Raw genomic sequence first — 25,826 nt, forward strand, 5'->3', positions numbered from 1 at the left:
CTGTCCGTCTCTGTATGAGGGGTAGAGCTGTAGGTATCAGCGTGGCGGCTCCTCGCACACATGTGAAGCCTGCTGGCACAGCTGGCACTGTTGGCGAGGCTGGCATGGCTTCTTCTTCTTCTCTCCTGCTTTTACTCTGATTGCCCTTGAGAAGTTTATCTGAAACAGGGCTGGAACTGTTAGAATGGTGTTGTTGGGTTCAGACGGAGGAAATCCTGCGCCGGCGGTTTGTTGGGTTTATGCCCGTTTAAATGCAGGGCATTACTAATAGATGGCACAGCTGATGCAAACTTTGATATTGCAGCGTTATTGCTACGTTGCAGTTATATAATGCCAGACGCTATGCTGTGCGCCCTTGATAACTTTTGTCACATTTCAGGCTGTGTTAGATTTAAATAAGGGCAATTTGTCGCAACAGTTTGTTTGGTTTATGCCCGTGAAAATGCCCACGCTGTTACTGTAATGTAAAGCGTTGTACAGCTTTATTTATTTATTGAATAGTTTATTTAACAGGGACAGTGTACATTAATTAACATTAGTGTAAATGCACCAGAATTAGCCTAAAGGCTATTTTTCATCCGTTGTCCCTGGACAGATCTTGAAATTGTCTACCTAAAAAAACAACATGAAGATTATTATAATAATTGTATTATTACAATGAACAATGCAAATATAACAGAGCAATGAAACAGATATAACACAGTGTATAAGTTATATTGCTAAAATACAGCTGTATCTGAAATAAAGCTAATAAAGACTCTATTATTACAGTGTAATTTATGTAAATCTGGATGCTAATTTGTTTTCATTTTACGGTTTAAGATTTAATTTCCTTATGTAACCCAGAAAACCCAGTTATCACTTGTCACTTGTTTGGTTTGTGCCCATTAGTGCAGCCATCTCATTTTATCTAATCTCAGACGAAATTGTTTTATTAAAGTATTAATGTTTATATAATATGATTGTATTCTCTATGTGCATTAATGCATTACTTTTACAATACGCTTATATACTGTGGTGTATATGGATGCATCGCTGTAATCTGCTGTATTGCTTTAGTCTGTGCTTTAAATGCCCACGACCGCAAGCCTGCAGCGCCTGCAGCTCTTTATATAAGATATATATTTTTGTCGTAGGTGTTTGTTTGTTTGATGCTCGTTTGGATGAATGCTGTTGAGAATGGATTATACACCTCAATCTGCTTGTTTTATTAGCCAATAATAGTCAATAACACAATTACTCACCATTCACTCTTATTGAGTTTTTGTTTTATGTAAAATAATTCTATGGTAGAGGTGTGTTGGGTTGATGCCCATTCAGATTAACACTGTCATCAAAGGGTAATGCAAGACTCTTATTTGATTGTCCTTGACAAGCCTTTAATTCTGGTTGTATAAGTGTATGTGATTTCTGTGTTAGCATTATGTATAAGCTATTAATCTGTAGCAGATGGTTGTTTGTTTTAGACCCATTTTATTATTAAATGCTGTTATAAATTAGTCATGCAGCTGAAAGATGTAGTTTTGATATCCCTGCTATAATGAACTACACTACTTTGATTAGTTTATAAATGAAATACTGGCTTTATACGTTAATTCTTTTACAGTGGTTTGTTGGGTTGTTGTCCATTTTTTATTAATACTGTTTTTTATTAATGCTTTATGTATACGCTGTTTCTGTCGTAGATGGTGGTTTGTTTTAAGCCCATTTTATTGTATGCTTTCATTAATTGATTATACAGCTGAATTCCGTAGTTTTTTTATCCCTGCTTTAATGCATGACACTATTTTGATTACTTTAGTACTTAAATACTGGCTTTATATAGATTATTTCTGTAATAGCGGTTTGTAGGGTTGATGCCCATTTAGATTAACACTGTTACAAAAGAATAATGCAAGACACTTATTTGATTGTCCTTGAAAAGCCTTTAATTCTGGCTGTATATGTATGTACATGCACATGTTTTATGTGTTAGCTTTATGTATGGTTATGATGGTTGTTTGTTTTACACCCATTCTGTTATTGAATGCTGTTATCAATTGTTCATGCAGCTGAAAGATGTAGTTTTGAGATCCCTGCTATAATGAACTGCACTACTTTGATTAATTTTTTAAATGAAATACTGTCTTTTAATAAGATAATTCTGCAACAGCGGATTGTTGGGTTGATGCCCATTTATATTAATACTGTTTACAGTGGATGATGCCACTTTTTTAATTGCCCTTAAAAAGCCTTTAATTCCAACTGTATAAGTGTATCTGATTTCTGTGTTAGCTTTATGTATAGGCTATTTCTTTACTTTATACTTAAATACTGGCTTTATATAAGTTAATTCTGCAAAAACGGATTGTTGGGTTTAGGCCCATTTTGATTAAGAATTGATTACACAGCTGAAATAAGTATTTTTTTATGTTTCAGTTATAATGCACTCATATACTACTTTGATTAGTTAATATATTAAATACTGGCTTCATATAAGTTAATTCTGCAACAGCGGTTTATTGGGTTGATGCCCGTTTAGATTAACACTGTCATCAAGTGCACTTTATAGTGCGAAAAATAAGGTATATACAGGTTATGACTGGTAAAGCACTAAACAGCAACTAATGTAATGTCTGGAAGATTACAACTATTTCTGTCATAGATGGTTGTTTGTTTTAGACCCATTTTATTATTAAATGCTGTTATAAATTGATTACACACCTGAATTATATAGTTTTGATGTTCCTGCTTTAATGTCACTGCTTTGTTTTACTTTACTACTTAAATACTGGCTTGATATAAGTTAATTATGCAACAGCAGATTGTTGGGTTTAGGCTCATTTTATTATTAAATGATGTTATAAATTGATTATACACCTGCATTACACAGTTTTTATATCCCTGCTTTAATGTATGACACTACTTTGATTACTTTAGTACTTAAATACTGGCTTTATATAAGTTAATTCTGCAACAGTGGTTTATTGGGTTGATGCCCGTTCAGATTAACACTGTCATCAAGTGTGCTTTATAGTGCGAAAAATATGGTATATACAGGTTTAATGGGTCAAGCACTAAACACGAACTAATTTAATGTCTGGAAGATTACAGGTGCAGGATACTTTATATATTCCTTAATAATGCTAAATAATATCTGTACTATAATATAAAAGAGTGTAAACAGGCTGATTGTGTGCTGGGCATATCCTGTGGTTCTCCTGCCGTGGTTTTCTACGATCACAGGCGTAGTTAAACCCTCAGATTCACACTGAGTTCTGGGCCGGAGGGTCCTGGTGCCCACGCCGAGGGGCGACTACAGGTACAGAGCTGCTGTTTTAAACAGAGACTCCTGAATGCGGAGGCGGGGGGGTGGTGTGTGTGGCGCTCTGCGTGGTTCCCGTGGTGCTGCAGAGCGGTGTGGCGGCTCTAAACCCCCGCTGATGCGATTATTCCCACGCCGGAGCTGGAAAAGCCTCTCGGAGGAAGAGCTTACGCTGTGAAATGGTATTGACTCGGCGTATCGGAGAGGAGGAGCAGGACTTAAACACGCCTCGGGAGAGACGGGACGGCCTAACATGTCCCCGGAGGAGACGGAGAGAGTGCCAGCCTGTGTACCAGCCTCTGTGCCATTAGCTATTGGCGTTCTACAGTGAGGAACACCTTGGAAGATGAACCCATGCCAGAACTTCAGTAGCTTTACTACACTATGGACTATATGAACACCTGTATATACACTGAAACAAACAAACAAAAAAAATTAAGTAAAATTTTAATTTAAAATTAAAAGTTACATTTTAAATAAAATTTACTTTAAAAAGTTTCGCAACTTTCTGCATTTGCTTTTTTTAAGTAAATTTAATTTCAGATAAATTTAAGTAACTTTAACTCGGTTTCAAGACTTAAATAGAGTTACACAGAGTAAATAAGTGAACTGAACTTCAGTCAATCCTTTCTTTTAGTAAACTTTACTTCATTTATTTTTACTGAATCAATCCTTTCTTTTAGTAAACTTTACTTCATTTATTTTTACTAAATCAATCCTTTCTTTTAGTAAACTTTACTTCATTTATTTTTACTGAATCAATCCTTTCTTTTAGTAAACTTTACTTCATTTATTTTTACTGAATCAATCCTTTCTTTTATTAAACTTTACTTCATTTATTTTTACTGAATCAATCCTTTCTTTTAGTAAACTTTACTTCATTTATTTTTACTGAATCAATCCTTTCTTTTAGTAAACTTTACTTCATTTATTTTTACTGAATCAATCCTTTCTTTTAGTAAACTTTACTTCATTTATTTTTACTGAATCAATCCTTTCTTTTAGTAAACTTTACTTCATTTATTTTTACTGAATCAATCCTTTCTTTTATTAAACTTTACTTCATTTATTTTTACTGAATCAATCCTTTCTTTTATTAAACTTTACTTCATTTATTTTTACTGAATCAATCCTTTCTTTTAGTAAACTTTACTTCATTTATTTTTACTGAATCAATCCTTTCTTTTAGTAAACTTTACTTCATTTATTTTTACTGAATCAATCCTTTCTTTTAGTAAACTTTACTTCATTTATTTTTACTGAATCAATCCTTTCTTTTAGTAAACTTTACTTCATTTATTTTTACTGAATCAATCCTTTCTTTTAGTAAACTTTACTTCATTTATTTTTACTGAATCAATCCTTTCTTTTAGTAAACTTTACTTCATTTCTGCATACAATGTTACCTAATTACAATTAAATAATTTATACAATAGTTTTAAACAAACCAAAATACTCTGTGAAGAAGCTTTTAGGTGCTCTTATTCAGGGAGCTGTTAACTGATGAGTGCCAGTTTCATCACTATAACGTTTTTGATTATCTTTTTGGTGACTGCACTTGAGGATGCTTAAGTTAAAGTTCTTAAATTTATTATTTTTGCATTGCACTGACCTTTATTCTTTTCTAAAATAAGTATTGTTTTTCTTTATTTAGTTGAGTAGTTGTTGCTTCTCATAATCTGGATTCGAACATTATTCAAATATTCACTATTCACTGTATACCTGTAACTCTACCTCTTCACTACTTTACTTTAACTGATGCTCTCAAACACTTTATTAAGAGACAAGAAATTCAAGTAATTAACTCTTGATGAGTTCAGCACAGCTGTTAACTGAAAGCCTGAATTCCAGGAGACTCTACCTCATAAAACTGACTGAGAAAATCCAGCAGAGATGTTCAAAACTCATCACTTTTGATTTTACTAAATAATTTCATGTTTTTCTTTATAGTTTGGATGACTTTGGTATTAATTTACAATGTAGAACATTTTTAAAAAAATGAAAAAACACAGAATTTTTAAGATCTTTCCAACGTTTTGACTGGTACTGTCTTAATTATCTATAACTAGATAATTAATGCATATTAATGGTCAATCAAAGTGTGGTCTTATCAGTTTTGCTTGTCACTCGTTACTCAGTTTGATGAGTTAGTGCAGTGTTTTGAGCTGGTTTGAGGATAAAGGAAATCGTCTTTTCATCACAGCATTTGGTGCAAATTAGATTTTTCCACCACAGAACTGCTTTAAATTATCCGGCTGTATTTGGGAAAATCGTGTGGTTGAGTTTATTCCTGTTTCTAGAGCCACAGAGATGTTTTTGGTGATGGAAAGAGAAGAAGCATAGAAGGGACATGGCGTCCACGTCCTCACAAATCACTGCTTTAGGGTAAAATTTGCGTTTTAAAGCATTTTAAACCCACAGACATCATCTTCTTCTTTTTGTCTTGTTTATCTAGAGCATAGCCGATTATCTTAATTCTGTCATACAAAGGACAAACACATATATACAGCTCTGTAAAGAAATAAGAGAAAACTTCAGATTCTGAATCAGTTTCTCTGATTTTGCTATTTATAGGTTTATGTTTGAGTAAAATGAACATTGTTGTTTTATTCTATAAACTACAGACAACATTTCTCCCAAATTACAAATAATTTGGAGTCAAATAATGCAAAGAAAAAAACAAGTTCATATTCATAAAGTTTTAAGAGTTCAGAAATAATCAATATTTGGTGGAATAACACTGGTTGGTTTTTAATCACAGTTTTAATTTCATGCATCTTGGCATCATGTTCTCCTCCTCCACCAGTCTTACACACTGCTTTTGGATACCTTTATGCTGCTTTACTCCTGGTGCAAAAATTCAAGCAGTTCAGTTTGGTGGTTTGATGGCTTGTGATCATCCATCTTCCTCTTGATTATATTCCAGAGGATTTTAATTTGGCTTAAGAGGAGGTGGTTATAATGTTGTGGCTGCTGGGTGTTTATATGGGTTTATTGTATTAGTTATGTAAGCGCTACGTCTGAGACCGATCAGCTCCATTCCCCGAGGACTGAAACTGTAAACAAAAATAAACTGAAGATTCACTTTGGGCTTGTTTTGCCCAGAAATGCGTCTCCTGAGGGAGTTTTTTCTGGATTAGTCACAACCGGCATCTGATTGGCTCCGTACGGCTCGGCTTCATCTAAACACTGAATCAGATCCACGGTCTGGGTTCGAGTTTCTGCTCAGAGATAAAAACAGCGTTTAAGTTTCCTAAAATAAAGCTTTAGTTCTGTTTTATTGCAGCAGGTAGAGAATCACCTTCCCGACGACGATCATTTACATAATCAGCTCTCATAAACGGCGGCGTGGCGCATTAAATATTGAGGCGGCGTCTCCGGCGCGAGAGCGGAGCTGCATTATTGATCAAGGCGGAGATTTTTCCGGTTCAGACTCGTGACGGGAAAGAGTCTGGAGTCTGGAAGTTGGAACTGGTGCGATGCTGAGTTTCTAAACTGGGATAGACCGGGCTGAGGAGGGATTATACTTTAATCAGGCTGGGTTTCCTCCAGTCCAGACGGGTTCTGGGTCCTTATTTAGTCCTCTGGTTCTTTTCGCCGGTGTAAAAATATCTAAAGCCAGAGTGACAATTGAAAAGCATGTGACAGATTCACAGATGCTTATTTTGAGATTAGAGCGTCTGAGAATGATAAAAATGTCTGATTTTAACATTAACAAACCATAATTTTACACTTTCACTCTTTTACCCCAAATATTAACTAAGCTCAGCTCATGTTTTGGGTTCTAAGCCAATCTGTTGTCTTTTCTACAAATAAAAATTAAAAACCTCTGGAATATAATCAAGAGGAAGATGGATGATCACAAACCATCAAACCACCAAACTGAACTGCTTGTTTTTTTTGCACCAGGAGTAAAGCAGCATAAAGTTATCCAAAAGCAGTGTGTAAGACTGGTGGAGGAGAACATGATGCCAAGATGCATGAAAAAAAAAACAGGATTATTCCACCAAATATTGATTATTTCTGAACTCTTAAAACTTTATGAATATGAACTTGTCTTCTTTGCATTATTTGAGGTCTGAAAGCTCTGCATCTTTTTTGTTTGTAGAGTTGAATCTGTTTGGTGAGTTGAATTGGTTTATAGAGTTGGACCTGTTTGGAGGGTTGAACCTGTTTGGAGAGTTGAATTAGTTTGGAGAGTTGAACCGGTTTGGAGAGTTGAACCGGTTTGAAGAGTTGAACCGGTTTGGAGAGTTGAACCAGTTTGGAGAGTTGAATCAGTTTGGAGAGTTGAACCGGTTTGGAGAGTTGAACCGGTTTGGAGAGTTGAATCAGTTTGGAGAGTTGAATCAGTTTGGAGAGTTGAACCGGTTTGGAGAGTTGAATCAGTTTGGAGAGTTGAATCAGTTTGGAGAGTTGAACCTGTTTGGAGAGTTGAACCTTTTTGGAGAGTTGAATCGGTTTTAAGAGTTGAACCTCTTTAGAGAGTTAAACTGATTTGGAAAGTTGAACCAGTTTGGAAAGTTGAATCAGTGTGGAAATTTGAACTGGTTTGGAGAGTTGAATCAGTTTGGAGAGTTGAACCTGTTTGGAGAGTTGAACCTGTTTGATGAATTGAACAGTGAATTGAATCAGTTTGGAGGGTTTTCTGTTTTTTAAGTGCTGTTTTGTTGGTATATTCTGATCTGGTTTAGTGGATCTGGATTCAGGTCAGTTCAGGAATATTTTATGGATTGGGTTTGAGTTGTATTAAGCCCAGTTAGGTTCTGATCCATTGTTTCTGTTTGAGTTTCTGTTATAGGGACTCTATAAACAGAAGCGGTGTGGTTTATTCTCCATTAACAAAGCAGCAGAAGCGTCTGCAGTGTGGAGATATTTAATAGTGGAAAATGAACCCTTAAGTTTTGCCGTGCCAGAGCTCAGACTGTTTTTCTACCAGCAGCCTTTCATCTAAACATAGGCGCTAAAATATGAGCATGTGTGGCTTTTATCCTTCAGATCTGTTTTCTAACTTTTACCACAGAACTACAGAGAAAAACACGTTCCAGTTACGGCTGGTTAAAAACAAAACTAGAATAAAAACATTGATAGATTTATTGATGTCTGAGAGATATAGCACTTTTTCAATATTTCAATAAAACCATACAATCAATCAATCATCAGATCATCAATTCAGATTGTGTACCACTACATACATATAAAAATTACGTCATTTTAGATTTCAGAATGATAATGTAAGTAAATATTCAGGTTTTCCAGGTCAATTTAATGAAAAGGTCCTACTACTACTACTCCACTATTATCTTTGAAAGTATCCTCAAGTGCAGTCACTGCAAAGATCAACAAAAATATTATGATGATGAAACTGGCATCTGAGTTTCCTTCTCAGAAAAGAGCATGCTTTATGTTATTACACGAACTAATGTTATTACACTGTTATTACACTTATCGCACTGTTATACACTGTATATGCAGGGATCCGGTTTCTGCACCATCGCCATGACCGACACCGGACCCCCGTATAAACTCATCACCACCACCAAACTGTTTACTGGTACACACAATCACACTCTGGACTGTAATTACAAAGCGGAGATAAGAGGTCTGCACTGTGGACAGAGAAGAACAGATCAATAACAGTTTATCACAGTCTACACATGTTAGGATTAGATCATGGTGACGGCGTCGCTGGCAGTATTGGGTATATTCGTGAGTCTGATGTTGACCCTCGTGGTGACGGTGTTGCTGGTAGTGATGAGTGTATGTGTTTGTATATGTGTATATGTGCACTGTGAGCCCCGATAAGTTGAATTTACTTTAAAAAAATTAGGAAACCAGTTGCCTTAAAAAACTTAAGTAATGGGGAATGAAAACTTAAGTCAGCATAAGTTTTTACAACTAAATGGGAAGTTGATTTAACTTTTTATTTTTGTTTTATTGTAAGACCGGATAGTTGAGTCTGTTTGCAGAGTTAAATCGGTTTGGAAAGTTTAACCTGTTTGGAGAGTTAAACCTGATTGGAGATTTAAAACTGTTGGGAGAGTTTAATCGTTTTGAAGAGTTTAATCAGTTTGGCGAGTTGAATCGGTTTGGAGATCTGAACCTTGTTTGAAAAGTTGAACCTGTTTGGAGAGTTGAACCAGTTATGAGAGTTGAATCGGTTTGGAAAATTGAACTTGTTTGGAGAGTTGAACCAGTTTGGAGAGTTGAACCTGTTGGGAGTGTTAAACCTGTTGGGAGAGTTGAATCGATTTGAAGAGTTGAATCAGTTTGAAGAGTTGAATCGGTTTGAAGAGTTGAATCAGTTTGGAGAGTAGAATCAGTTTGAAGAGTTGAATCAGTTTGGCGAGTTGAATAGGTTTGGAGATCTGAATCTGTTTGAAAAGTTGAACCTGTTTGGAGAGTTGAACCAGTTATGAGAGTTGAATCCAGAACGCAGCAGCACGTCCGGTCTTCAACCAGCCAAAACGGGCACATGTCACCCCGCTGCTCATTGAGCTCCATTGGCTACCAGTTGATGCTCGCATCAAATTCAAAGCTCTTACAATCGCCTACAAGGTGATGACAGAACAGGCTCCTTCCTACCTGCACTCGCTCCTGAAGGCTTACGCTACCTCCCGGCCGCTGCGCTCCTCCAGTGAACGTCGCCTCGCTTTGCCAAACACTCACACAAAGCAATCCAGACTGTTCTCATACAGAGTTCCCCAATGGTGGAACAAACTACCCTCCACTACCAGATCAGGAGAATCTCTCACTATCTTTAATAAACTCCTGAAGACTGAGCTCTTCAAAGAGCTCTTACTCTCCTAACACCTCTAACTAACTACCTTCTACTACCAGATCAGGAGAATCTCTCACTATCTTTAATAAACTCCTGAAGACAGAGCTCTTCAAAGAGCACTTACTCTCCTAACACCTCTAACTAACTACCTTCTACTACCAGATCAGGAGAATCTCTCACTATCTTTAATAAACTCCTGAAGACAGAGCTCTTCAAAGAGCTCTTACTCTCCTAACACCTCTAACAAACTAACTACTTCTAACCCCATTTCCTTCTTCCCCTCCTTCACTCCTCTATCCTATTATTCCCCTTTGACCTCCTTTTATCCCTATCCAAAGATGTTTTACCTTTAAACTTATTTTACATTGTACTTGACTATTGTAAGTCGCTTTGGACAAAAGCGTCTGCCAAATGTAATGTAATGTAATGTAATGTAATGTAATGTAATGTAATGAATCGGTTTGAAGAGTTGAATCGGTTTGGAGAGTAGAATCAGTTTGAAGAGTTGAATCAGTTTGAAGAGTTGAATCAGTTTGAAGAGTTGAATCAGTTTGAAGAGTTGAATCGGTTTGAAGAGTTGAATCGGTTTGGAGAGTAGAATCAGTTTGAAGAGTTGAATCGGTTTGAAGAGTTGAATCGGTTTGAAGAGTTGAATCGGTTTGGAGAGTTAAACATGAGTATATGTGGTCTGGTGTTGACCCTGGTGGTGATGGGTATATGTGGTGGTCCGGTGTTGACCCTGGTGGTGATGAGTATATGTGGTGGTCCGGTGTTGACCCTGGTGGTGATGGGTATATGTGGTGGTCTGGTGTTGACCCTGGTGGTGATGAGTATATGTGGTGGTCCGGTGTTGACCCTGGTGGTGATGAGTATATGTGGTGGTCTGGTGTTGACCCTGGTGGTGATGAGTATATGTGGTGGTCTGGTGTTGACCCTGGTGGTGATGAGTATATGTGGTGGTCTGGTGTTGACCCTGGTGGTGATGAGTATATGTGGTGGTCCGGTGTTGACCCTGGTGGTGATGAGTATATGTGGTGGTCCGGTGTTGACCCTGGTGGTGATAAGTATATGTGGTGGTCCGGTGTTGACCCTGGTGGTGATGGGTATATGTGGTGGTCCGGTGTTGACCCTGGTGGTGATGAGTATATGTGTTGGTCTGGTGTTGACCCTCGTGGTGATGAGTATATGTGGTGGTCCGGTGTTGACCCTGGTGGTGATGAGTATATGTGGTGGTCCGGTGTTGACCCTGGTGGTGATGGGTATATGTGGTGGTCCGGTGTTGACCCTGGTGGTGATGGGTATATGTGGTGGTCCGGTGTTGACCCTGGTGGTGATGAGTATATGTGTTGGTCTGGTGTTGACCCTCGTGGTGATGAGTATATGTGGTGGTCCGGTGTTGACCCTGGTGGTGATGAGTATATGTGGTGGTCTGGTGTTGACCCTGGTGGTGATGAGTATATGTGGTGGTCTGGTGTTGACCCTGGTGGTGATGAGTATATGTGGTGGTCTGGTGTTGACCCTGGTGGTGATGAGTATATGTGGTGGTCCGGTGTTGACCCTGGTGGTGATGAGTATATGTGGTGGTCTGGTGTTGACCCTGGTGGTGATGGGTATATGTGGTGGTCCGGTGTTGACCCTGGTGGTGATGGGTATATGTGGTGGTCTGGTGTTGACCCTGGTGGTGATGAGTATATGTGGTGGTCTGGTGTTGACCCTGGTGGTGATGAGTATATGTGGTGGTCTGGTGTTGACCCTGGTGGTGATGAGTATATGTGGTGGTCCGGTGTTGACCCTGGTGGTGATGAGTATATGTGGTGGTCCGGTGTTGACCCTGGTGGTGATGAGTATATGTGGTGGTCCGGTGTTGACCCTGGTGGTGATGGGTATATGTGGTGGTCCGGTGTCAGTTCTGGTGTCTGGTCGCGGCACAGGAGGAAGCGGCAGCACATTTGTACCAGCTCCTCTCTGAATATGTCAGACACACTGTAGCCCCGGGCGAGATTACACCGCACTCGCCGGGGAACCGCCGGATACGGGCGGCTTAAAACTCCGGCTTTTTTACTGCTGCTGAATATTAATGACTGCTACTGTTTGATCAAGTAATAGCATTAAGTACGTCTGGGAGCAGCTCAACCCACGCACTGAGAGAGAGAGAGAGAGAGAGAGAGAGAGAGAGAGAGAGAGAGAGAGAGAGAGAGAGAGAGAGAAAGAGAGAGAGGGGGAATAACGAGATAGAGAGAAGGAAATAGAAGAAAAAATGAATAAAAATGAGGATAGATTTGGAGAGAGAGAGAGAGATCAGGAAAGTGTAGAAAAGGGAACAATAGAGAGAAAGAGAGAAAAAAGAAAAATAGAAACATTAAGAGAATCATAGCTGGTTAAAAACAAAACTAGAATATAAATATCTGATTTATTGATACCATTAGCTAAATAACAGACGGAATGAGCTAAAGTCCACTAGTTTCACTAGTTTGTGTATGAATAAATGTACAAAATTAGATGATTTCAGAATATATGTTTAAGTACACTGTAAAAAATCCAACTTAAATTTTCAATCACTATTTTTATCAAGTTCTTTTGATATTAAGTTTTTTATATATATTTTTTGTATTAAGTATTTTTGCTTCATGCTTATATGTAAAAAAACAAAAAAAAATGTTTTCATCATAGGACGATCATAATGATGGTGTACTAGTTCCTGGAGGAAGAGAGTGAGAGAACAGGGGAATCAAAACTGGTACATATAGAGAAAATAGAAAAAAATAACAGAAATAAAAGTAAGGATAGAGAGTTAAGGGAGAACAAACGTAGATAAAGATGGAGAGAAAGAGATGGAGAAGAACAGGAAGAGAAACAGAAATCAAACTTCCTATTTTTAATTCTCCAAACCCCCCAACTTTCAAACCTATAAACTATCCAGTTTCTTCAACTTTCAATTATTCAAACTCTCCAATCCCTCCATCTTTCAATCCTTCACTTTTCAATCACTAGGACTCTCACCTGAGATCCTACAACTCTCAAAACCTTAAGTTCTCAACCTCTTTAACCTTTAGACCCTGAAACAGCAACCATTAAACCCTTTCAAACCATTAAACCATTAAAAACTTTCAATCCCTCAGACTCTCCAGTCCCTCCAACTTTCAATCTGTTAAACTCATCAGTCCCTCTAACTTTCAATCTTTCAGATTTTTCAATCCCTCCAACTTTTATCTCTTCAGACTCTTCAATTCCTTCAACTTTTAGTCTTTCAAACTCTCCTGTTCCTCCAACTTTTAATTCCTTAAACTCTCCAATCTCTCCAACTTTCAATCCTTCAGACTTCGATCCCTAGAACTCTCAGATCCTTCAACTTTCAACCCTCAGATGCAGAAAGCCTCCAATCTTGAAACTTTTGTTTTTCTTACACAAACAGCCCCAGGGCTGAGTGATCCTCAGTGTGGTCGGGAGGTCTGTTCGGAGTGTATCTGCTCGCTGTTGCTGTGCTGTCATTCCGCCTTCGGCCGGAAAATCAGCATTAATGATCACGAAGCAGAGAGCGTGGCCGGAGTTCCCTCAGTCTCCATGGAAACCGTAGAGCTGAAACACCACGCGGAAAAAATCACTTCGGCAAAGTCATTTACGCGCTGTATGCTCTGTGTCCTGATGCCCACACTGGAACATGTCACAGAGGTCAGACCCAGGTAGAAGAACCAAACAGAGTGTGAAGCAAAGAGGCGTTTCTCAAACAGAACCACTGAAGAACCTTTCCTGATTAGACGTCTTGAAGGAAATTTAGGCCACTCAAGCCATGAAAGCCTATTGCCCCGAACCTCCAAACCTTCCAAACCCTCCAAACCCTCCAACTCTCAAAACCTCAACTCCCCAAACCCTCAAACCCCCGAAACTCTGACACATTTAAAACCCCTGAACCCTCAGATTTAATCCCCAATCCCACCAACAGCCCTTAAACCATTCAATACTGACACCCTCAAACCATCAGACCCTACAAACCCTTCAAACTTTACAAACTCTCAAAATTTCCCATATCTTCCAAAACTCTAAAACTGTTAAACCATTAACCATTCAACCTTCCAACTCTTCAAACTCTTTAATCTCTAAAACCCTCAAACCATTTAAACCCTTCAATATTAAAACCTTCCCATTTTTAAAACTCTCTAACCCTTGAAAACCTTCAATATTGAAACCCCCCAAACCCTCCAATCCCCCAACAACTCTCAAACCTATTAACCCTCCAGATCCTCAAAAAACCCAAACTCCCTATCCCTCCAGCAACGCTTAAATTTTCCAATACCCTCAAACCATCAGACCCTACAAACCCTTCAAACTTACAAACCCTCTAAATTGCCCATATGTTCCAAAACTCTCAAACTGTTAAATCATTAACCATCCAACCTTCCAACTCTTCAAACCCTTTAATCTCTAAAATGTTCGAACCCTTGAAAACCTTCAACACTGAAGATCCCAAAACCTTCCAACCCTCCAGATCCTCCAAAAAACCCAGATCCCCTATCCTTTCAACAACCCTTAAATCATCCAATACTGACAATCTCAAACCATCAGACCCTCCAAACCCTTCAAACTTACAAAACATCCAACCTACAAACCCGCAATAATAGTTGTTTTAAGCTGTGTATTCTGCTGGTTTGAGTTTCAAAGGTAAATATTGGTGTGAGCTCCTGCTAGAGGAGAAGAAACCTCAGCCTGATGAAGAGGAATAGGCTTTTTTTTTTGCATTCAATCCCAGTTTTGATCTCAGCCGTCTGCTAAGAACACCTTATCTGCTGATCTGATGATGAGCAGAACAGAACGAGCTCTTATTACAGCCGTGACGTTCACTGCAGCCGACTGCGCTGTTTATTAGGCTGATCTGCAATCAAGTGAGCGCAGCATGAATAACGGAGATAATTATACCTCTGCTTTTCACTGTGTGTTCTTAATAATCAGCTCGGTTCACTGGAGTTCACCACACCTCATTGGCTGAGTGGTTCTACATGCAGGGTTCTCAGGCACGTGCTATTGGATGAGAGCACAACAGCAGCGTTAAAACCAGGAAAACAAAGATAACAGTAAAAAATCGGAATAAAAAACGTCATTGTAAATGTCAGTTATGTATTTTGTTGCTGTCAGAACAAACTGTGGTATCTCTAATATTAAAATAATTTTTACTGGAGAATGAAAAAAATGCTCTAAGGATTTTAATTGTGTTGTATTTGTATAAGTATTAGATTGAGCTACATCATAAATGTCTATCTATCTATCTATCTATCTATCTATCTATCTATCTATCTATCTATCTATCTATCTGTCTGTCTGTCTGTCTGTCTGTCTATCTATCTATCTATCTATCTGTCTGTCTGTCTATCTATCGGTACATCTCACAAAATTAGAATATCATTGAAAAGTTACTTTATTTTAGTGTGTATCTTGTATCTTTGTGGATAGTGTTTCTATCTATCTATCTATCTATCTATCTATCTATCTATCTATCTATCTATCTATCTATCTATCTATCTATCTATCTATCTATCTATCTATCTATCTATCTATCTCTCTGTCTGTCTGTCTGTCTGTCTGTCTCAAAAAATTAGAATAACTTTGAAAAGTTACTCAATTTCAGTAATTCAGTTCAAAATGTGAAACTCATATATTATATAAATGTATGAAACACAGAGTGATCTCTTTTAAGAGTTTATTTCTTTTATTGTTGATTATTGATTATGTCTTACAGCCAATGAAAACCCAAAAATCAGTGTCTCAGTAAATTAGATTATTACATAAGACTAATTGGCACTTTCGTCAATGTGTGCCAAGTCCTGCTAGAAAATGACATCTGAATCTCCATAAAAGTTGTTTTCAGCAGAGAGAAGCATGAACTGCACTGACTTTAGACTTGATAATAAAACACAGTGGATCAACAGCAGCAGATGACAGACATGACTCTCCAAACCATCACTGATTGGTGGAAACTTCACACTAGACCTGGAGCAGTTTGGACTGTGTGTCTCTCCACTCTTCCTCCAGACTCTGATCCCTTCATTTCCTTTAAATGAAATGTAAAATTTACTGATGATCAGTGATGGTTTAGAGAGACATGTCATCTGTTAATTTGTGTTAAAAATAAGTATTACAAATTACATTTTCCAGATGAATCACATGCATTGATGCATTAACATTGACAGCCAGATTTACATCTAATTAACATGTAAGAGCATGTTTTTGTGTAACAGCAGTGGTTAGAGGTTTATGTTCTGGTTGTCAGGATCAGAGCAGTGTTTATTGTAGGTTTGAGTTGTTAAGCTGTAGGTTGGTGAGAGCTGAGCGTATTTAAAGCCGCTCTTGGCGTGTTGGTGAGTTGGTGTGTCGGCGTGTTGGCGTGTCGGTGAGCTGTCAGGCGTTCAGGCGTGGTGTCAGGCAGGGCTTGTTCTTAAGGCCGTTAACACTGACTGCTCGCTTTAATGCCGCGTTATTGTTCTCTCTGTGAGCAGATGTGGGAGATTTACGAGCAGCTGCCTTTTTTCCTGCTCTTTCTCATTAATTCCTTTATTCTCTCAGCGTGACGTTTTTACTGCGCCGTTTATTCTGATTTTGAAAGGTTTTCATTAGTTTGATAAGGTTGTCCTTTTATTTATTTTCTTTAAGTCCTAAACATGTTAATTGTTTGCAGTGACGTGGAGGTATTAATGGATGCAAACGGGTTTAAAAAAAGTTTTTTGGGTCAATTTTCTGTGTTTTTAGATTTTAGTTCCAGTGCTGCCGCCTGATTCTCTTTAGTTAGGTCATGTTCATGATATTGGAAAGCTGTCAGCATGTCAGAGGATCCTGCTCTGGGGTGTGTGTGTGTGTGAGGTGTGTGTGTGTGTGTATGATAGTTCTTTGGGCCTGGCAGTAAAAGGCTTTATATCTGTGTGTGTGTGTGTGTTAAATGTTTCTCTGCGATGCTATCTCCTGTTTAGTCTTGAAACCTGGTGTTTTCAGTCTGCAGGCGGTGTGTGTGTAAATGTGTGTGTGTGTAAATGTGTGTGTGTGTGTGTGTGTGTATTTTGTTGTTGTCTGTGCAGATCTTTAGTGCTGAAAGACAGATGTTTTTGAAGATGTGTAGTCGGGGTGTTATATATCTATATCTTATTCCATGTTGCTCCAGGAATCTTGGCTAAAATTTGACAGTCCTGCATCCATTTATTTTTTGTATTTATTGTATTAGGGTAGGGTATTTAGGGTATTTATCATATTACGATAGAGTATTTAGATGTTTAGAACCCTATAGAATTAAAAAGTGTTAGTTTAGGAACTTGATGAATCTTTAGTCTTAAGTTTGATTTGTTTTTCCAGAGGCATAAAAACCTACACGCACCAAAATATGCACCAACAAACCACACGAGCACATCGTCTCCTCTGATTGGTCAGAGCTGTCTGGCGTGAGAGTAAGAAAGTAAATATAGTAAGAAGATTCTGTGTTCCAGATTTTGTGAAGCTGCTATAGCAAAGAACACTGAAAATCTAACGAAATGTACACATAGTAAACAGAGTCGCTCGGCTGCGCGCAGTGAACACAGCACATCCTGCGCTCACTGTGCAAACAGCATGGAGCAGCAGCAGAGACAGCGTTTGTTTATAGCTGTGTTGATTAGCGTTATCCGGCTAATATATCAGATTAAACTGAACATAATTGCCAGGTACAACAGTACAGTAGACGGTGCAGTGGGAGGTAATGATGGTGACTGGCAGCATCTGGCTAGAATTGTCCATGTGAACAGACACATGCGAATCTGTCAATCAACCTCACTCAAAAGATAGCACCTCACAACCTATCCAGGTGTGAGGATTCCCCTGTGGTCAGTGTGAGGGAGGTCAGTGATCTGCTGGTGTTTAGCTGGACGAGTGTTGGGCAGGTGTGGAATCTGGAGGCTCTGACTCGTAAACACAGCACAGCTGTGGCCTTTGATTCCTCCTTTATCCTCCTCTTCCTCCTCCTCTCTTTCTCTCTCTCTCTCTCTCTCTCAATCTGTAGATCCTGTTCTTTTCCCTCTATTCCTGTTCATCCCTCTTTTCTTCAATATACCAGTGTGTCCTCCCTTATTTAAAAAAGTAAAGGTAAACACCTCAGTGTTAAATGTATGGTAAGTGTAAAGTGTGGTGTAATAAGATATATGATGGTATGATGTGATGTAATAATAAGGTATAGTGAGGTATATAAAGGTATGGTGAGATATAGTGAGGTATGGTGAGGTATCGTAAGGTATAGTGAGGTATAGTGTTGTATAGTGAGGTATAGTGAGGTATAGTGAGGTATAGTGTTGTATAGTGAGGTATAGTGAGGTATAGTGTTGTATAGTGAGGTATAGTGAGGCATAGTGTTGTATAGTGAGGTATAGTGAGGTATAGTGAGGTATAGTGTTGTATAGTAGGTATAGTGTTGTATAGTGTTGTATAGTGAGGTATAGTGAGGAATAGTGATGATATAGTAAGGTATGGTGAGGTATAGTGATGTATGGTGAGGTATAGTGATGTATGGTGAGGTATAGTGAGGTATAGTGTTGTATAGTGAGGTATAGTGATGATATAGTAAGGTATGGTGAGGTATAGTGATGTATGGTGAGGTATAGTGATGTATGGTGAGGTATAGTGAGGTATAGTGAGGTATAGTGTTGTATAGTGAAGTATAGTGAGGAATAGTGATGATATAGTAAGGTATGGTGAGGTATAGTGATGTATGGTGAGGTATAGTGATGTATGGTGAGGTATAGTGAGGTATAGTGAGGTATAGTGTTGTATAGTGAAGTATAGTGAGGAATAGTGATGGTATAGTGATGTATGGTGAGGTATAGTGAAGTATAGTGAGGAATAGTGATGTATAGTGAAGGTATAGTGAGGTATAGTGATGTATAGTGAGGTATAGTGAGGTATAGTGAAGTATAGTGATGGTATAGTAAGGTATGGTGAGGTATAGTGATGTATGGTGAGGTATAGTGATGTATAGTGAGGTATAGTGAGGTATAGTGAGGTATAGTGAGGTAAAGTGAGGTATAGTGTTGTATAATGAGGTATAGTGATGTATAGTGAGGTATAGTGATGTATAGTGAGGTATAGTGATGTATAGTGAGGTATGGTGAGGTATAGTGATGTATAGTGAGGTATGGTGAGGTATAGTGAGGTATAGTGAGGTATAGTGATGTATAGTGAGGTATAGTGAGGTATAGTGTTGTATAGTGAGGTATAGTGATGTATAGTGAGGAAAAGTGATGGTATAGAAAGGTATGGTGAGGTATAGTGAGGTATAGTGTTGTATAGTGAGGTATAGTGAGGTATAGTGTTGTATAGTGAGGTATAGTGAGGCATAGTGATGTATAGTGAGGTATAGTGAGGTATAGTGAGGTATAGTGAAGGTATAGTGAGGTATAGTGAGGTATAGTGATGTATAGTGAGGTATAGTGTTGTATAGTGAGATATAGTGAGGTATAGTGATGTATAGTGAGGTATAGTGAGGTATAGTGAAGGTATAGTGAGGTATAGTGATGTATAGTGAGGTATAGTGAGGTATAGTGATGTATAGTGAGGTATAGTGAGGTATAGTGAGGTATAGTGATGTATAGTGAGGTATAGTGAGGTATAGTGATGTATAGTGAGGTATAGTGATGTATAGTGAGGTATAGTGTTGTATAGTGAGATATAGTGAGGTATAGTGATGTATAGTGAGGTATAGTGAGGTATAGTGAAGGTATAGTGAGGTATAGTGATGTATAGTGAGGTATAGTGAGGTATAGTGAAGGTATAGTGAGGTATAGTGATGTATAGTGAGGTATAGTGTTGTATAGTGAGGTATAGTGAGGTATAGTGATGTATAGTGAGGTATAGTGAGGTATAGTGTTGTATAGTGAGGTATAGTGATGTATAGTGAGGTATAGTGAGGTATAGTGAGGTATAGTGAAGTATAGTGAGGAATAGTGATGTATAGTGATGTATGGTGAGGTATAGTGAGGTATGGTGAGGTATAGTGATGTATAGTGAGGTATAGTGAGGTATAGTGTTGTATAGTGAGGTATAGTGAGGTATAGTGTTGTATAGTGAAGTATAGTGATGGTATAGTAAGGTATGGTGAGGCATAGTGAGGTATAGTGAGGTATAGTGTTGTATAGTGAGGTATAGTGATGTATAGTGAGGTATAGTGAGGTATAGTGAGGTATAGTGTTGTATAGTGAGGTATAGTGATGTATAGTGAGGTATAGTGATGTATAGTGAGGTATAGTGAGGTATAGTGTTGTATAGTGAGGTATAGTGTTGTATAGTGATGTATAGTGAGGTATAGTGAGGTATAGTGTTGTATAGTGAGGTATAGTGATGTATAGTGAGGTATAGTGATGTATAGTGAGGTATAGTGAGGTATAGTGTTGTATAGTGAGGTATAGTGAGGTATAGTGATGTATAGTGAGGTATAGTGAGGTATAGTGATGTATAGTGAGGTATAGTGTTGTATAGTGAGGTATAGTGATGTATAGTGAGGTATAGTGATGTATAGTGAGGTATAGTGATGTATAGTGTTGTATAGTGAGGTATAGTGAGGTATAGTGATGTATAGTGAGGTATAGTGAGGTATAGTGAGGGATGGTGAGGTATAGTGAGGTATAGTGATGTATAGTTAATTATCTCTTTTTTTCTCTCAATATGTTCCTCATCTCTCTCTCTCTCTCTCTCTCTCTCTCTTTCTCTCTCTTTCTCTCTCTCTCTCTCTCTCGTTTGTTTCTGTTTCTATATATATTTCTCTATTTTTCTCTCATTTAGTTCTTTTTCTTTCCATCATTGCTCTCTCGCTGTCTTTATCTCCGCCCTCCTCCCACTCCTGCTGCAGGTGGATTGACTCATGCGGCCTGTGAGTCACTCAACACACACACACACACTTATATATATATATATATATACAGTGCCCTCCATAATTATTGGCACCCCTGGTTAAGATGTGTTCTTTAGCTTCTCATAAATTGAGTTTTGTTCAAAATAATATAGGACCACGATGGAAAAAAGAGTAAAATACAACCTTTAACTCAAGTGAATTTATTCAGTAGGAAAAAAATCCCACATTAAGAAATAATTATTAAACATCAAATCATGTGTGCCACAATTATTAGCACCCCTGATGTTAATACTTTGTACAACCCCCTTTTGCCAACAAAACAGCACCTAATCTTCTCCTGTAATGTTTCACAAGATGGGAGAATACAGAAAGAGGGATCTTTGACCATTCCTCTTTGCACATTCTCTCTAAATCATCCAACGACCTGGGTCCTCTCCTCTGCACTCTCCTCTTCAGCTCACCCCACAGGTTTTCAATGGGGTTGAGGTCTGGGGACTGAGATGGCCATGGGAGGAGCTTGATTCTGTGTGCGGTGAACCATTTCTGTGTAGATTTGGCCACATGTTTAGGGTCATTATCTTGCTGAAAGACCCAGTGACGACCCATCTTCAGCTTTCGGGCAGAAGCCACCAGATTTTGTTTTAAAATGTCCTGGTATTTTAGAGCATTCATGATGCCATGCACCCTAACAAGGTTCCCAGGGCCTTTAGAAGAGAAACAGGCCCACAGCATCACTGATCCCCCGCCGTATTTCACAGTGGGCATGAGGTGCTTTTCTGCATACTCAGCTCTTGTGTTACGCCAGACCCACTTAGAGCATTTGTTGCCAAAAAGCTCTATCTTTGTTTCATCTGACCAAAGCACACGGTCCCAGTTGAAGTCCCAGTACCGCTTAGCAAACTCCAAACGTTTGCGTTTATGATTGTGAGTGAGAAATGGTTTCTTCCGTGCATGCCTCCCAAACAGCTTGTTGGCATGTAGATAGTGCCTGATGGTTGTTTTGGAGACTTTGTGACCCCAAGAAGCTACCATTTGTTGCAATTCTGTAACAGTGAGCTTTGGAGAACTTTTTATTTCTCTTATCATCCTCCTCACTGTGCGTGGTGGCAAAATAAACTTGCGTCCTCGTCCAGGCTTGTTTACCACTGTTCCAGTTGTTTTAAACTTCTTAATAATTCCTCTGACAGTAGATATGGACAGGTGTAGGTGAGTAGCGATTTTCTTGTAGCCATTGCCTGACTTGTGAAGGTCAACACACATCTGCCTCACTTGAATGGTATGTTCCTTTGTCTTTCCCATGTTGAAGATAAATGGCCTCTGTGTCACGTCATATTTATACCCCAGGGAAACAGGAAGTTGTGAATTACTAATTAAATGTTCCTACATACTCTGATCAACTTCGTAAACTACTGTAGAAGTGACAGAAATACTTTTATTAAATTTATTTCCTAAGAATTGTTAGGGGTGCCAATAATTGTGGAACAGGTGATTTTATGAAGAATAATTATTTCTTAGTCAGGGATTTTATTTCCCCCTTAATATTTACTTGAGTTAAAGGTTGGACTTTACTTTTTTTTCCCCCATCGTGGTCCTATATTATTTTGAACAAAACTCAATTTATGAGAAGCTAAAGAACACATCTTAACCAGGGGTGCCAATAATTATGGAGGGCACTGTATATATATATATATATATATATATAGTGTGTGTGTGTGTATATATGTATGTATGGAGAGAGAGATATATAAAGGTAGAAAGAGAGAGAAGACAAGAGTGAAGAGATTTGCCACCCACTCAGTGCCGAGAGGGAGAGAGAGAGAGAGAGAGAGAGAGAGAGAGACTGAGGGAGTTTTTAGAGCGAAAGTGTTCGAATTATTCACTCAGTTAAACATTTCTTGCACAAACCCCCCTCTCTCTCTCTATATATATTTCTCCCACTTCTCTCTTTTTCGTTTTCTCTTTTTCTATCTCTTCCATTTGCACTAACAAAAAATAACATCTCAGTATTTCCCACCGTTGCTCTCTCATAATCATTTAGGATGCACTATATTGACTATATATTGCCAAATATATTTTGTCCAGATCACTGAACTCAGGTGTTTCCGAATCTCCTCCATCTCCACAGGTGTTTAATAATAAAAGCCGCAGCTCGGCATGCTGGGATTGCTTCTAGAATTTTACTACTCACTACTAAATATTCCACAGCCAACTGTCAGTGGTATTATAACCCAGTGGAAGAGACTGGGAACGACAGCGACTCTGTGTAAAGTTTGGCTGAGGGGGGATCATTATGATTAGGGTGTAGGGTTGTTTGTCAGGAGTTAGGCTCCGCCCCTTAGTTTTAGTAAAAGGAAATCTTAATACTGTAGCTAATCAAGAGATTCTGGACAATTTAATGCTCCAAACCTTGTGGGAACAGTTTGGGGACGACCCCTTTCTGATCCAGCATGAAGCTCTATAAAGACGATCATGGATGAATAGCACTACTATTATTTTTAATTGTGTATCCTCTGCTGTCTCTATTCTGTATCTACTGTATGTACAGATGATTTATTCGAGTTGTGAGTGAAGGTCATGGAGAAGGTCAGTAGGAAGCTGATCTTATCTTTACTCTTATCCTCCTGGTTCATCTTCAGTTTATCTCCAGCGTGAAGCTGATTAAAGACAATCTGATTTAGTCGTTCCTGCAGATCTTTTTCTGGAAACACCCTGTGAAAGATCAGCAGATTAATTCCTAAAATTGGATTCCTGCTCTTGCATGTGTTTGTTATTAAGAGAAAACCCACAGCAGACCCTCTTCACTCCATTCAGAGAGAAATCAGACTCAAAAACCAGAACCTGAGACCCGAACTGAGCTGCTGTAACCTAGAAATCACATTTACACATTTATAACTTTAACCCCTAACCAAGAAAGAACAGCTATCCATTACAATACATTGTATTACAATACATTACATTACATTACAATACATTACATTACAATACATTACATTACATTACAATACATTACATTACATTACATTACATTACAATACATTACATTACAATACAATACATTACATTACATTACAATACATTACATTACATTACAATACATTACATTACATTACATTACAATACATTACAATACAATACATTACATTACAATACATTACATTACATTACATTACAATACATTACAATACAATACATTACATTACAATACATTACATTACATTACAATACATTACAATACATTACATTACAATACATTACATTACATTACAATACATTACATTACATTACATTACAATACATTACATTACATTACATTACAATACATTACAATACAATACATTACAATACATTACATTACATTACAATACATTACAATACAATACATTACATTACAATACATTACATTACATTACATTACAATACATTACATTACAATACATTACATTACAATACATTACATTACAATACATTACATTAAAATGTAATGTAATGTAATGTATTGTAACATTACATTACATTACATTACATTTGGCAGACGCTTTTGTCCAAAGCGACTTACAATAGTCAATTACAAAAGTAATAGGAATTTAGATAACCCATTTTTAGATAGGGCTTAAAGGAGGTCGAAGGGAAATAAAGGGATAGAGAAGTGAAGGAGGGGAAGAAGGAAATGAGGTTAGAAGTAGTTAGTGTGTTAGAGGTGTTAGGAGAGTAAGTGCTCTTTGAAGAGCTCTGTCTTCAGGAGTTTATTAAAGATAGTGAGAGATTCTCCTGATCTGGTAGTAGAAGGTAGTTAGTTAGAGGTGTTAGGAGAGTAAGAGCTCTTTGAAGAGCTCTGTCTTCAGGAGTTTATTAAAGATAGTGAGAGATTCTCCTGATCTGGTAGTAGAAGGTAGTTAGTTAGAGGTGTTAGGAGAGTAAGTGCTCTTTGAAGAGCTCTGTCTTCAGGAGTTTATTAAAGATAGTGAGAGATTCTCCTGATCTGGTAGTAGAAGGTAGTTAGTTAGAGGTGTTAGGAGAGTAAGTGCTCTTTGAAGAGCTCTGTCTTCAGGAGTTTATTATTAAAGATAGTGAGAGATTCTCCTGATCTGGTAGTAGAAGGTAGTTAGTTAGAGGTGTTAGGAGAGTAAGTGCTCTTTGAAGAGCTCTGTCTTCAGGAGTTTATTAAAGATAGTGAGAGATTCTCCTGATCTGGTAGTAGAAGGTAGTTAGTTAGAGGTGTTAGGAGAGTAAGTGCTCTTTGAAGAGCTCTGTCTTCAGGAGTTTATTAAAGATAGTGAGAGATTCTCCTGATCTGGTAGTAGAAGGTAGTTAGTTCTATCCTGTACTTCCACTTACTTAGTGCTCACATTATTAGAAATCATATCTATTTATATAGTAATTTATTGTAGGAGTGTATCAGGTTATCAGGTACAGTGATGTTTTACTAGTTAAAAGTGATCTTAAACTCTAATAATAATATGACCAAAATTTATATTGTGATATATTTCTTACTTTTGGTCGATACAATGCAATTCTGATGTTTTGAATTGAACAAATCTTAATATTTCCAGGCAGTTTAAGCATCTGTATATCGTCTCTGTCCAATAAAGAACACGTATTTCCAAAACAGCAACTTTACAGGAGAGAGAAAAAACCATGTACACTTTCAGTGGAAGTCAATGTAAAAAGAGTTTATTTCAGGTCATTTTGAAGACTTTTACTGGCCCATTCAAGAAATTGTGGCACAGTGTAAGGGACAGTTTGTTTGTTCAAATTATGTAGAAAATAAAAATCGACAAAAATGGAGAGAAGTGTTTTTATTGGACAGCAATTCATATATTAATTAATGTTAATATTTAACTTCAGGCAGTTTCTATTCTGCTATTCAAACACTCACATATAGAGTACAGTCATTT

At 37.8% G+C, this 25,826-nt stretch overlaps 1 protein-coding gene and 1 long non-coding RNA gene across 4 annotated transcripts in view; both read left to right on the plus strand.

The window, feature by feature from the left end:
• Positions 1–25,826, plus strand: part of znf385b (zinc finger protein 385B) — a 264,267-nt gene that overhangs the window by 121,050 nt on the left and 117,391 nt on the right. The window lies entirely within an intron of this gene.
• On the plus strand, positions 19,328–20,594 carry LOC125804902 (uncharacterized). 2 transcript variants are annotated; one of them, XR_007441125.1, is made up of 3 exons: positions 19,328–19,457; positions 19,882–19,951; positions 20,453–20,594. It is a non-coding gene; the product is annotated as an uncharacterized LOC125804902 (long non-coding RNA). The 2 variants fall into 2 exon arrangements; XR_007441126.1 differs by lacking the exon at positions 20,453–20,594 and adding an exon at positions 20,092–20,201.

This window comes from Astyanax mexicanus, chromosome 11 (genome assembly GCF_023375975.1).
Source record: "Astyanax mexicanus isolate ESR-SI-001 chromosome 11, AstMex3_surface, whole genome shotgun sequence".
NCBI classification, from domain to species: Eukaryota; Metazoa; Chordata; class Actinopteri; order Characiformes; family Acestrorhamphidae; genus Astyanax; species Astyanax mexicanus.